Here is a 9746-nt window from a genome sequence, read left to right on the forward strand (position 1 = left end):
CGCGGGAGGTTCAAACTACTGATCTCCACAAACAGGTTTGCAATTTTGGTCTTCCTGTGTGGATAGTCTTGGCTCAGATTGAACATGTCCGCATTATAAAAAAAAATATTTGCATTATTTTTTCCATTTCCTAAGTGGAAATTGGTAATTGCAACAGTTTGCATGTCGTTTTATTTACACAATGAAAAAATACAGCCTATATATTAACTTATTTGTTCTCGAAGCTTCTCTTTCCCGCCGTTATGGCGCTGCCTTCAAACAACGCAAAGCGACCATCCGCGGCCCTATTCTATAAACAGAAAACGTGAACCCGTTCCCCTAACGCTAAGCGCATGCGGATTGGGTCACCCTATTCGCCACGACGCTATTCTAAAACTCTCTAATAATGACTGTTAGGTCTTAAAGATGCTATGAGTGATAAAGAGTCCAATTCCTGTTTTTGTTGGCTTCTGAATGTTTTGCAAAGGCGATATTTGCATAGGTCTGATAAAGCTCTTAAATGAAACTTTTCCAATAAAGCGTTGGAGTGGAGGGCGGGGCATAACGCGGCGTGCGTGCTGACAGCAGCGACGGAACTGCCGCTGAAGCGTTGCGGTAGACAGAAAACGACACTTTTTCGTGACGCCTAGCATGACACTTATACACGCTCTATTAGGAGGTGATGAGAATGAACAGCACAAGGATAGCAGACGACGCCTGGCGTGGAGTGGAGAGCCTCCTGGTATGCAGAGTCGTGTAAGGTAGCCGAGGAAGGGCTCAGAACGCACAACTAAGCTATTAAATATAACGGCGTCCCATGACGCCCCTAGCTTCCATACATTTAAGCAGCAGGTTCTTTTCTTCTTCTCTTCTGCTCTCCCGATTCAGCCGGACCACAACTAAAATTGCCGAATGCAAAATTTATTTACACGCATGTGCAAATGCGATACAGCAACTTCTCGATCAGGGCGCGGCCTGTCGACACGGCACTCGTGTTTAATCTCCGGTTATCTCCCTGCCTCTTCTGCGTCTCTTCAAAACCTTCTCGTCCTCTCGGGGCACTCCTGGCACAGCTCTTCTTTCATCGTCGCCGCTTCTGCCGACGGAAACTTGCGCCCGTCAAGTTGTTGGCGAGCCGCGGCCGTCACGCAGGATTCCCTCACTTCGCAAGCAGGCTGACCCCTTTCGGGACGGCTTCGGGACAATCAGGTGTCCCCTTTCGAGGGCGGCGCGCCTTCCCACAGCCAGCATCTCTCTTCTCCCGTCCGTCCGGCGCTAGTTCGAACAGTTTTGTGGCACGTAGCGGCCGCCACACATGGTCCGCACACACACACGGTGCTCCTTCTACACGCCCTCGGGGGCTACGCGGCTGCTTGCATAACACGTACACCCTTTGCCAAAAGCAACCGAGCAACAGGTTCAGCCCTAAAGACCGAACGGTGCCATAATGTAAGGACAAGGTCTCACCTTTCTTTACACACAGTCAGAGCTCAAGGGACGCCATGAGTGCTTCGCTACGCGGCTAAGAAACAAACCACCTGTGCCGGGTTACTTTTGGCAAAGACTGTACCATGTCATTTTAAGGCGAAAGCCTTAAAATGACTCATACTCGCGGCCATGACTCTGTCCGTCCGTCCGTTACATCTGAAGTGAAAGGCATAACTAGTCATTACTTGTCACAAGTCATGACTAACTAGCCATTACCCAGAAAAAAATCCTAAAATCTTGTGCACGGCGAGAATTGAGGCACCATTTTCCCGTTCCGTAGCCGAGCGTGCTAACCACTAAGCTACGCCGACTTTTTTTCTTTCATGGTATTTATTCTTGGTATATATATATATATATATATATATATATATATATATTGTTGGCTGTTGGCTTCTGTCATATATATATATATATATATATATATATATATATACATATGAGAGAAGCCAACAGCCACAGAAACCAAGGAGCACAGGTTTTTTTTTTATGCTGTTGTTCGGTTTAGAATATTACTCAATATGTTGTCGCTTAAAGGTAATTGATTAGAAAAGCAGAAGAAAAAACAACCACATGCCGCCGGTGGGATCCGAACCCACGACCTCCGAATTACGCGTCCGGTGCTCTACCTCTGAGCTACGGTGACGGCTGTCAATTCTTCTGCTTTCGGGGGTATTTATGTTTACAAGTAACCTAACCTTGAGAGTGTTCATCAGCGCCACCCATGTTCATAAGCGGCGGACGTAGAACGTCCTGAGTTACCGCAGGTGTGACGTAGAACGTCATCGAACGGAGAGGGTGGAAGCTGCGTGAGAACCCTCTTATGCTTCCTACGGCGTCAAGGCTGCCAGAACCGAGGCCCTCGCTAAGCAATTAAGCAAACAAGGGAAGGGGAATGAGGGGCTCGTTATAAATATGAGAGAAGCCAACAGCCACAGAAACCAAGGAGCACAGGGGTTTTTTTTTATTTTTTTATTTGTTTATGCTGTTGTTCGGTTTAGAATATTACTGAATATGTTGTCGCTTAAAGGTAATTGATTAGAAAAGCAGAAGAAAAAACAACCACATGCCGCCGGTGGGATCCGAACCCACGACCTCCGAATTACGCGTCCGGTGCTCTACCTCTGAGCTACGGCGACGGCTGCCAAACCTTCTGCTTTCGGGGGTATTTATGTTTACAAATAACCTAACCTTGAGAGTGTTCATCAGCGCCACCCACGTTCGTAAGCGGCGGACGTGGAACGTCCTGAGTTACCGCTGGTGTGACGTAGAACGCCATCGAACGGCGAGGGTGGAAGCTGTGTGAGAACCCTCTTATGCTTCCTACGGCGTCAAGGCTGCCAGAACCGAGGCCCTCGCTAAGCAATTAAGCAAACAAGGGAGAAGTAGTACTGTACCGGAGAAGTAGTACTGTAGGAAATTTCTCCTCTTAGGCGTGCATTAAGAGACAGCTTGAAAGGGTTGCTGAGAAATGTTTTGAAATAAAATGCCGTGTGCGACACGTGTCAAAGTTTGTCTACTCATCATGGCTCATCTTTTTCTGCTGCGTCTATTTTACGGTTTACGATGGACCAATGCGATGCAAAGCATTTTTGATTTACGCGGCTGACTGAAACAAACTATTCGTTGATCTGTAGCAAGAGACGCAATTGAAGCCTACTGCATGTTATGCACCTTATAAAATCATTCATGACCGGCAGTACCGAAGGGCATTTCTTATAACAGTCATTCTAGTCAAAATAACCGCTTTGTGCATCCGAGACGACCAAAGAGTATGTGCTGGCCTTTCTGCACAACAGTAATCTTCTCTGAGAACTATACAGGGTGTTTCACCTAATACTATGCGCATTTTTTTAGAGCAGGATTTTTTAGTCAGAAGAGTGCTTTTTTTCGGCATAGCATTCTCAGTGGTGTAGCACATCAGAACACAGCTAAGACGTGCTAACCAGCAGGATGGTTAACTAATACTGACTAGTGAACTTTTTAATTATTACTGTTGGGCTCCTTAATTATCGAGAGGCGTGTAACCCGCCGTAAGACATATACATATCAGTTTTTAGAATTGCGAAAACGAGGTTACCCTCGGCGCTGTGACCCAACAAATTTTGGCTATTTCGACAAGTTACGTACACTGGAAAGTTTGCTTTGCCTGCTAGCTGCTCAAAAGCACATGTATTCTGGTGCGATGTAGCCAGAATTTGTCGGGCCACAGCGTGGATGGTAACCCCTTTTTCGAAATGCTAAAAACTGATATGGATATTACTTACGGTGTGCTACACGCCTCTAAATAATTCAATATACATACTAACAGTAATAGTTCAAAACTTAACTATTCGATATTGGTTAACCAGGTTGCTAGTTAGCACATATTTGCTGTATTCCGATGTACTACACAGCTGACAATGCTATGCCGAAAAAAGTGCTCTTCTAACTCAAAATGCCCATCTTTAAAAATTGTGTAAATTCTAAGGTGAAACACTCCGTGTATGCATGCAAGCATACGCTAGTTCTTTTTTATTTTATTTCTGTGAGCTAAAAGTGTTCAGAATTGAGAGTATATGTGCAAAAACTTCATACACCTGAGCCTTCTAGCGCAAGCGCATGCTGAACAAGAATTTGTGATGGAACAGCGCAGAACGACGGAACAAGACAGGAGACATGTTTTGCCTGTGATCTCATCTGTACTAATCCACATATTTAACTTACGTTTGCAGACAGGAGTTTTTCTCGCGTTAATGAAAAATGCAAGAATATCTGTAATCTACACAATCGGTGACAGAAACCCGCTGATAAACTACGGGCCTAAATCGGTACTTTCGATGTTTTGTTTGTTTGTTTGTTTTATGCGGTTTAACGTCCCAAAGCGACTAAGGCTATGAGAGACGCCGTCGTGGAGGGCTCCGGAAATTTCGACCACCTGGGGTTCTTTAACGTGCACTGACATCGCACAGTACACGGGCCTCTAGAATTTCGCCTCCATCGAAATTCAACCGCCGCGGCCGGGATCGAACCCGCGTCGTTCGGGTCAGCAGCCGAGCACCGTAACCGCTGAGCCACCGCAGCGGCTTTCGATGTTTTCTATAGGCTAGAAAAAGTTATTTCATGTAGCACAACGGACTTTTTTGGCAAGTCAAATGTATTAACAGACCACCAATATGGTTTCCGAAAAAATAGGTCGTTCGAAAGTCGTCGGCTATAATTATAATGCTGAGAGAGAAAATCTTACGAAACATTGAAAACAATCTGTACATTGGAAATTTTCGTACATTTTAGCAAAGCATTTGATTGTCTTGGTCATAACATGCTCATAGGTAAGCTTCAGTCCTATGGTGCTCGTGGAATGCCGTTATCGTTGCTTAACTACTACTTTGCAAATAGAAAACAGAGCGTGTGTAGATAACCAAACATCAGATTTAACATTAGTAATATGCGGAGTACCTAAGGGCAGCATATTAGACCCCCTTTTATTTATTATATATATTGATAACATCGTGAAATTTGATTGTTCAATTCAGTTTGATTACACGCAAGATGAGAGTATCCGGTCCAAATGTAGATCACGTATAAATAAAAAGTAATGAAGTACTGCAAATGTTATCTTCATGGTCAGAAATGAACCGCATGAAAATAAATCCTGCCAAAGGAAAGCTACCATATTTAGAGCCAAAAATAAATCAGTGCAAATTACTGGTGCCCTGAGCTTTGGACATGATCAGATAGAAATCGTAAATGAACACACAATACTTGGAGCCTAGTTCTCACTTAAACAGGGATACCCATGTTCATTTTCTCTGTAAAACATTAATCAGTAACCGGCGTTTTCTCACGATGTCGGGCCTTCTTAACATTGAAAGTAAAGATGCAAATATATTTCGTTCTTTTTGTTTGTCAGCTAACATAGTGTAACTTACTCTGGGCTGCTACCACCAAGAGTAGCATAAACAGTATTCTCGTCTCACAGAAGAAAGGTCCGGTATATCGCCAATAATGGAAGTATGTCGAGAACGAAGGAAGCATTTGTCTTATAATTTCATTCGAGCTAGCAATCTTTAAAATTTCATTTATTGCGCACAATGTATTTCTCATCCCCTGAATTACTAGACTTTTAACATCTCTTGCAACTCTGCAACAACGCAGTAATAATGTGCGCACACGAAACACCCAGATCTATGGGCAATACCACGCTTTCGCACAAACTACAAGTTATTGCAGTCTTCACCTCACCCCAACCACTTTGAATAAACATAAAAACAAAACAAAAAACAACACTGTCGTCGGCTATAATTAAAAACCACGAATTTATTCGGTAAAATCACAATTACTCTCCGGCAGTTTTCAAATTCATTTCAAACTGCCACATTATAGATTACATTGTTCGTTACTTTTTCACTTGTTTGCTTTGTCCTTTTAATTTGCATTGTGTGACACCCTCGCTATGCAATACTTTTTCTGCGTTTACTTTGCAGATTCTATGCACTGCTTAGCTACTCTGTACTTTTGGGTGCTGCATTGCGGCAATGCCAAGTGCCTCAGATATTGTTCCCACGGTTTAAAGGCATCATGCTAAATGTTTTTTTTTGTCAGTTTTTTGTCTTTACTGTTATCCGTATTATCTGCACTCTTTCTCTTTTTTTATGATATAGTTATACACAGTCGTGCTTTGTGTATTGTTTTCACCACGCAGTTTGAGTTGTAATATTTTTACAGATTGCATGCATACAAACATTCCCGTCTGCTGCCACTGGTTCCTGGGCATTTGTCAAGCCGCATAGGTGTCTTTTAGCGCAGGAATGCATCCAGTTAATACTGGAAAATAAAATATGAATCTCAAAATATACAATACTCCGACCCATAAATTGCCCCCCTTTATTCTCTACACGAAAAGAGTTGCCGCAATTTTGGCGTCCAGAGCACGGCTAAAGGCTCCGCGCGTGTCTAATCGGCTTACGCCACCTGCTCCAGCTTGCACTGCGCTGAAGCTGCACGCTGTACGACAAAATCCAGAGAGCTCTTTGAACACACCATTTGGAAAACCTCGTTTGAAAATGTGACTGAAGTCGCATACAACTCAAGAAAGAAGCGGAAAGTGCTTCTTAACGGAGGCTCTCCGTTCATCGCACATAATGGCAGCACAGGAAGTAGACAGGACAGCAGCGGGGCCCAGTAATCTGTGTAGTCTGTGTTCTAGAACTGCGAAGAGCACAGAAAGAAAGCAAGCTACCACCGACTGCACTATCAAACATGCCAACAAGTTCGTTGGGTGTGTAACACGTGTCGTGAACAATTAACCCTCTCTTTGCGTGAATGTCCGGTGGCGGGCATGGGAACGCAAGTCTTTGAAAAATGTGTCGGATCAAAATAAGCTTCTGCGTCATTGTAGACCGTAAATATTGCGTACCGGCTTTCGACACGATTTCGGTAACGGGAAAAGGAATAAGCAGAGAGGAAAGAGAGATACCGGAATCATTTAACGTTAGACTTCAAGGAAGTGACACGTGCATCGCACACATGTAGAATAAAACCAACAAAACGATGTAAACTGAAACTTAGACAAACTTGCAATGCACTGGAAATCATACTCTTTCTCTTCCAGAAAATGTCGCGCGAAGTAAAAATTTGGAATAAAAATGCAAATAAAAAATGTAAAAAAATAATGCTTACGCACCACCAGCAGTGCACCGTCTCTGTCGCTTAAAAAACAGTGTGCACGTGTAGAAACGGAAAAGAACGTCTTCTTCGTGGGTTGGGTGCCTCAAACTTGCGCGTTTTAGCTGACTCTCCTAGTGGTTGTTTGCGTGCCTGATTGCATGCGTTTGGTTTCCTGGGTTGGCCGCCTTACAGTAAAACTTAGATCCATTGTTAATACAGCGCTGTCCTGTGTATACTTCTCCTGGCGCTCCCGTGTTTCTCCGCTGGTCCCATTATGTTTGATGTATACCGGCTAGCCCGGATGGTTACTTTTTGCAAGCCGTCTGCCCAACATTTTTAATTATATTGAAGAACGTTGCTTCTGCCAAAGCTCTCTCTTCATGGTTTCGGCATCGGGATACGTAAAAACGAGTGCATCCACTGATCTTATAATTCTTGGTAAAAATTTTCGACAGCATTTCAAATAAAATAGTTATGGAATTGTGCATCTAGAAAATAAGCTTTCCTCTGCGCCGAAAAAAAATCGGGTGCTTAAGTTCGAATTAGGTCCCCAACAAAATAAATTATTGCAGCGTCGGGCCTCTGTTCACTGACATGGTGGAAGTCAGCTGGGCACGCGCAGTGGCATGTAGTGGCAGGTGTTGTCATCTCCGCACCAACGAAGCTATTAAAGGTACTGGTTTCCTCTTTAGTGCTGAATTCGTATGAAGTGTCCACGGCTCCCCGGGGTAAAGAGGAGCGGGCGAGCCTGTGGGCGGCCTCGTTTCCAGCCAGACCCGAGTGGGCTGGGGTCCAGATGATTAGAATATTGTGGGCTGGGATGAAGTCTTTTAGATATTTAGCCGCCATTTCGTGGATGCGTCCCTTGCTGTAATTTCTAATTGCGGCTTTGCAGTCGCTTACTACGTATTTGGTACCTGGCTGAGTTAGAGCGATCGCTATTGCAACCTCCTCCGCCACAAGGGGTTTTAAGTCAAGGTGTCTTACAACGCCTAACGTTCTGCCTGTGTCCCCGACGGCTACGGAGACGGTGTCTCCTAGCGTGCCTACCGCGGCATCAGTGTAGGCCACGGTTCCCAGTGGCATCTTGCCTAGCTTAGCAGCCAGCTGTGCGACCCTGCTTTTCCTTCTGCCTTTGTCGTGGATGGGATGCATGTTTCTAGGTATGGGAGCGATAATAAGATGCTCTCTTATTTCTCTTCCCAGATCTGTTCTGGTGTTCACTGTGCTATCTACGGTTACCCATTTCGCTAGCTCTAGGTATTTCCTTTCTGCGGGTGTGGATGTTAGCCTTTCGATTTGCGATGTTCTAACCGCTTCAGTCAGTTCTCTCCAATTGTTATGCAGGCCCATTTTCTCCAGTATATCATTGGACGTGGAAATGGGCAGCCCTAGCGCTCGTTTGGCACATTTTCTGATGATTGTGTCTAATGCCTTTTCTTCGGTTTTGTTTATTTTCAGGAATGGGGTTGCGTAGCATAGCATCACATACATTCAGAAAAAGAAAAAAAAGGATCTATCCTCCTCCGGATAGATCGCTTAGCTCGGCTGAGGCCTATGACTGGAGAAGACTCTAAGCTAGAAACTTCGCATCCCCGCTCTGGAGGAGCTGGACAGGAGGTGACACGAGGGAGGATTCTGCGGGCATACCGCTACACTCGAACACATACTATGGAGATGCCCCAGTGCCCCAGGATATGGCAGAATTAATAATGCGGAGGAATGGGAGACCATACTAGAAGTGCCGACCTTAGCATACAACGATACGCTACCCGCCTGGCAGCAGAAGCTGCGCGACTATATCGTTGCTAGTCTTCCAGCTGCGACGCTGCCCCTCCCCGGACGCCTGCGTGCGGACCCGGTGGGGCACGGGTCTTCTTCTGGCGGAAATAAAGTTTCTTCACTCACTCACACCAACGAAGCTGCCACTGTGGTGCACACACGTACGTACAGTCTTTGTCAAAAGTAACCAGTCTGCACGTTTTTCTTCTCCGTCGTATATTAAAGCTATTATGCCAGCCCTCAAGCTCTAGGGAAGCCGTGAGGGCCCTGTTATACGAGTGAGAATCAAACCATGCAGCCTGGTTACTTTTGACAAAGACTGTACATAGCCACTGCGCGTGCGCAGCAGACGTGCTAGCGAATGCCGCCGGTGAACCCTCAATTCCCCAACGGAACGCACGAGGAAAGTTAAAACGCCGAAGCGTGCACTCCATTATTTCAGCTGCGCCTGTACTGCGCCTGTACACTAAAGGCATCTCTTGTCAAAAGAGAGGTACACATAACCGCACGTCAGTTAGTAAGTAAACTTCATATGCCAGACGGAGAAAAACTTGTCCCAGCTTCTTTATCTGCCTTTCGACGGAGTTTAAGCCGATCAGTCCTTCCAACATTTTGCGCCAATCACGCCCACAAATTTTGACTGATCGCTTTCCCCTACACCACGGCTGAAGTGACTGGGGCACTCCGGCATCGCATCGTCGTAGCTCACGCTCACACCTCGTAGCATGTCCGTAAGATCCGGTTGTGCAGTTTCATTTGCTCACTGAGGTGGTGTCGCCATCTGATGGAGGAACAAAGAACAGATATCCAGATTCACTACAAGTTCAACACAGCGTTGCCAGGATGCGCTT

Source organism: Amblyomma mixtum, chromosome 3 (assembly GCF_055824585.1).
Source record: "Amblyomma mixtum isolate Tamu chromosome 3, ASM5582458v1, whole genome shotgun sequence".
NCBI classification, from domain to species: Eukaryota; Metazoa; Arthropoda; class Arachnida; order Ixodida; family Ixodidae; genus Amblyomma; species Amblyomma mixtum.